A 5649-nucleotide genomic window follows, 5' to 3' on the forward strand; every position below is an offset into this window, starting at 1 on the left:
CCAAACAAAATCAAAGAGCTGTTCTATTGCCCATGGCTGGCCTTTCCATACACAATGGAATGAGAGTTTTAACTGGTTCCCTTTGTCTCAAAGTTGTAATGCTACAGTTATAGCCTCTATTTCAAATCAAGTTCTCAAACTGTCCAAGGCTCTCACTGCCCTGACCCACTCGGTGGTCTGGATCCCTCAGAAACTCCTGTCGTTGAATCAGACTTTATTCTTCGGTTTAGACCCAAACTCTTCTTCATGAGGCGACAGCTCAAAGAGCCCCTGAGAGCACTAGGAGGCAGCCATTCCCTTTCCCTGACATGCTGGTGACAGTCACTCTTTTTCATCAGGAAGTTGTGAATTCCTGTTGATTTTGTAGCACCTGGGAGTTGAGGGGAAGTGGGTGAGTGAGGGGGAGAGCATGTCTGGCCCATGTTATTCTATCTGCTGAGCTCCTCACCACCAAGGCACAAAAGAGCACGTTCAGAGGGCTTTTACTTGGGGGTCAGGGGGAAGATAGTGATGACAGAAACTAGGAACACAACTGTGGAAATTTTGTTTTTAAGATTCTTGAGAGACAGTTTGATTTTTCGTTCTTGCTCTCACAGAATAACTCCTTGGAGGAGGTTTTTAAAATCACAGGGTCATGAAATCACTGTAGTGGGCTACAACTGTCAATTTTTTTATGTCATAGATTATATTAGAATAGACGATATCAAAGTGTAGTTAACCGCGGACTTGAGCCAGACTGTTGAATTTGAATCCCTACTGTGTGACCACTAATTAGCTATGTGGCCTGGAGCAAATTACTTAACTTGCCCAGGCCTCAGTTTCTTCATCTGAATATTAATGATGCGTACTTCATATAGTTATTATAAGGATTACCTGTGTTAATATGCATAAAGCACTCGCTCACTTACCTATGCATCAGTTGAGGATTGGCAAACTGAGTGGGGCTTCGCTGGGCGGCTTCGCTTCAAGCTGCAGGTTCCCCTAAGCTTGGCTCCTCACCATAGGGCCCCAGGGCTGCTCCACAGAAGCTTTCAAATCCCAGGGGGCAACCGATAGATGCCAGGGCTCTTAGGAAATTAGCTCGGCCTTTGTGAGATTTCGAATGCCCCAGAAGACAACTTTGTCATCCAAGTAATGTACTTGGGGACTACTTTGTCCCCAAGTGTACTTTGGGACTACTTATATTTTTAAGCCATATTTGATTTATTAGAGTAACAAGCTTAGAATCCCTCTTCTTCCTTCAAGCTCTCAAGTGACTTCTACAAATCTTATTATGCGATTTCCAAGGGAAATCTTAACAACTTGTTTTATGGGAGGGTTTGATTAAGGGTTTGTTCCACTTAGACTTAGTTCACTAAACAACTTTTTAAAGGTTTTTAACTGCATTTATAAATTTAATATATTTTATTTGCTTTTCACTGACAGCTAACACAGCCCTTACCATGTCCAGAAACTATCGTAAACAATTTACATCATTAACTCTAATTCTCATAGAAATTCCAGCAGATAACTCATATTATTATCATTCCTGTTATAAATACAGGAAAACTGAGGTACGGAGGGCAATTCTCACAAGGTCATCTAGCTACTTATAACTGAACTGTTTTGTGAACCATAAAGTCTGGCTCTAGAATCCAGATTTTGGCTCTTACCCTCTATGTTAATTCACTAACTATGAATTAGGTGACTAAAAAAAAATCCTGACTATTTCAGTCATTCTTGTAAAACCAAAAAAATTAAGCTTATAAATAAAGTGTAACTGGTTCAAAATTCTTTGATTACAAAATTAGTTTTGTTAAGTCTCTTACAGAAGTCTTTGAATGTAGCATCTTGTCTTCTGATACACCAAATTCATTTAAACATTACGAGTCTTAAAATATCAAATACACAGATATTCCCAAATTTAACATAAGACAACTTAATACTGATTTACTTCACCTCTGCCATTAAATTCTAAATGTTCCCTGCATGGAAGACATTTTCACTGCTAAGGAAACAATCAAGCTCTCCCAGGCTGTCAGGAGTGTGTCAAGAAGGACTGTGCCCCACGGGGTGGATGCTGCTGAATGTCTCAAATGGAGGTCATGGTGACCTTGAAAAGAGTAGGTTTTGCTGGTTTGATGGGATGAAAGCATAAATAAAAAGGTTCAGGACAGACAAGTTGCAGAGAATGAAGATGAGAAGGCAAACCTTCTTTTTTTTTTTTTTTTTTTTTTTTTTTTTTGGCTGGTAAATGGAGCTGAAACTGGGGCAACTGCTAGGGAGATGTAGGATCAAGGAAGATTTTTTTAAGAATATGGAATATATTGTACATAAACTGATAGAAATAATGCAGGGGTGGGAAAGTACAAATTCAGGAGAAAGGAGGCAAATGATGTCCAGGAGGCAGAGGGGAGGAGCCTAGAGCTGGACCATGGTGACTGGGGAGGAAGAAAAGCAAAAGGACACGGATGCTGGTAGATGGGGTGGAATCTGTAGAAGTTTTTTCTGATTGCTTCTGTTTTCTAAACAGGAAATGAGGTCATCCATGTAGAGTGATGGGGCAGGGATGGTGGAGGTTTGAGGAGAAGGAAGATGTGAAATGGTCCTTCAGGGAAGGAGGACAATGCAATGGGGTTGCCTGTGAGCATCAGGAGCCACTGGCATATGGAGAGGATTAATGTCTTGGGACTGGATGAGGACACTAGGGAATGAGGACACAAGGTCAAGGACCAAGCTTGGTGGGCAGAACTTAACTATGAAGAGGACTGAGACCAGCTGATGTGTGAGAGACATTATGGACCCAGAGAACCACTGGGATCAGTCTCTACTCCTCCAAATGCAGTTAATAATCAACCACATTCTTACTAAGAGGATCAAGTTCAAGGACTGACCACCTGGATATAAAATGCTTTAGGTGCTACATAGTCCCCCACCAAAATGTATGTCTGGTACCTGCTCCCTTCCAAGACTATTACCTATGTTTCTGAAGTCAAAGCCACAAGGGCCTTCAAAATAAAGCTGAACACAGCTGTAGGTACTCACGCTGGGAGCATTTCAGAAGCCATCAATACATCAGGTTTCACAGGACACTTAACAAGTGGAGGCTTCCAGTGGTTACGTTTTTGGTAGACTAATTATCATTAGGGGCTATATACTGAACTTCTATTACTTCCAGAGGGAAGCTAGTTAAAAATAGGCAAATTGCATTTGCTCATAAGTGTGTATTAAAATTTCTGGGGGTGCCTGGGTGGCTCTGTCGGTTGAGCGTCCAACTTCGGCCCAGGTCATGATCTCACGGTTTGTGATTTGGAGCCCCACCTCAGGCTCTGTGCTGACATCTCAGAGCCTGCCTCAGATCCTCTCTCCAGCCCCACTCACCACCTCGCTGCCCCTCCCCACTCATGCTCTCTTTCTCAACAATAAAAATAGGCATTATTAAAAAAATTTCTGGTCTTCTTTCTAATGCCAAATGCTTCTCAGAACAGTTGCTCCCAGTGGACCTTTTCCTCAGGTCAGTCATCCTGCCCCATCCCTATCCTATCCACACAGATAGTGACTCAGTTCACTCCACTTTCCTTTCTCTCTCAGAGGCTTCAGCACTGCTGGCATTTTTAACTAGATGATTTCTTGTTGTGGAGGCTGTCCCATGCATTGTAGGGTGTTTACAGCATCCCTGCCCCACCCCTGCCACTAAATGCCAGTGGCACATTATCTTCCAACCCTACCCAAGTTGTGACAACCAGAAATGTCTCTAGACATTTGTACAGGCCTTCTGTGGAGCAAATTGCTCCCTGGCTGAAAACCATTGGTCTATTAGGATTGGGGAGAATGGGACCCACAAGTAACTCAAATCAGAGCTTCATATGGACTATCCCATGATAACCCAGACAGCATAAATTAAGTCCCTGGGAGAACGGGACGGGATCTGACAACCTCAGAGATGAGAAATTAGATACTTTCCCTTCTGTACGGAATGTACAATTAGCTGCCTAATCTTGCTTTAAAAAGAAAAAAAAAAAGAAAAGAACATGTCAGATTTCCAATCTTTTCACCAGGTTGATGAGAAGATTCCTAGGATTAGGAATCAACTACAAGAAAGATGCAATGCACAGAGTTTTAGAATTGGTAAAATGCAGGGAGAGAAAGTAAGAGAGCAGGAAGGGAGAAGAGAGGACAGGAGGGAGGGGGCAGGAGAGAGGAAAGACACAGAACCCAAATGCATGGTCGAGTTCAACTTCACACCAAGCTCAACTTTGTACCTCTGAACTTTGTAGGGGTTCAATTAAATGCCAAGTCTTAATCTAGGATAGCAAAATAATGTGTGTGTTAAAATAGAAATCATCCAGCTCCCCATTACCTACAGGATGAAGTTCAAACACCCTAGCTTGGCAATCAAGACCCTAAACAATGTGGCCCCAAAAGTTTTAAGTTGTTCCCACTACTTATAGGAATGTTTCACTTGATTCCATCTGGTCCACTTGCTTTTCTACAAAGGTACCTTGCTAATTCCCCCTCCTGGGCTTTGTGTATGCACTTGCCCCATCTGGCTCTCAAATGTTTAAACTTCAAGTTCCATCACCCCCACCCCATCTCTTTTGTTTGCTGCTCACTCTAGCATACCTAGGAGCTGGGCCAGGATAGAGAATAAAAGCTTACAGCCCTACAGCATGTACCAGAGACCAGACACTGTTCTAAGCAATCTTCGCTTTGGATGCTGAAGAGGAATTCCTACTTCCAGGACTACCCACTGTACTACCCTCATGAAACAGAAGCAGAACTCTGGGGCCAGCTAGGGTCTGCCAGTGTGATAGTGGCATTTGGTTCCCTTCATCTTGGAGAGCAGAAGTGCAAAGAGAGAGCCCAGCCAGGAGAGCGATAGGGGTAAAGAGCAACCTCGCAGATTCAGCTGAGGGCCACTGTGAGGGCAGGGGTGGGGTAAGGGTAGCTGAACTCAGTTGCAGGGTGTGGGGGAAGGGCTTGTCAGCCCACAGTGACCTTCAGGGCTGGAGAGAGAGGGGAAGAGGAAGCACATTTTAGCTGCTCCTCGCTCACGGCTTCCTGAAGGCGGGGCTCCTGTTCCCTGGTGCACGTCAAGCTTTCCTCTGGGCTCACAAGGAGCCACGCACTCACATACCCACATGTGGCCGAGGTCCAAGGCATGCAGCACTGAAACTGCTAGGGACTCCGTCCCCCAAATCCTTCTGGATGCTGAAAAGGAGGCTTTGATTCATATGTTGAGACTCTGGCTTCGTAGTAACCTCATTTCCCCAGCTTGGAACCAAATTCTCTGAAGAGCTGGCCAAAAACCTTGGCCCGTGTGAACCTCTCTAGAGTTTCTGGCTTCAATAGCAGATTCATTTTGAATCTAAAATTGTTTGTTGAATACAGAACCGGCTCTCTTTAGCTTCCTTTCCTCTCTCTTCATTTCCTGTTTCCTCTTCTCCCTGTCTCCTTAGCGTCTGCTCAGTTATCAAAGAACTGCAGTGCTATTTTCAGGAATGTTCTCAGGCCAAGCCCGTGGAATGAGCCCCAGGCTTGAGTGTTCTGGGGCACCCGCAGCCAGGTCGCAGTTCTCTTTCCAAACCGAACACCATAATCCTTAACCAACGTCCCTGGCGAAATTAATATTCTTTATGGACCCAGTTTCTGATTATATCCATCATCACC

The sequence above is a fragment of the Neofelis nebulosa genome, chromosome 8, assembly GCF_028018385.1.
Source record: "Neofelis nebulosa isolate mNeoNeb1 chromosome 8, mNeoNeb1.pri, whole genome shotgun sequence".
Taxonomy (NCBI): Eukaryota; Metazoa; Chordata; class Mammalia; order Carnivora; family Felidae; genus Neofelis; species Neofelis nebulosa.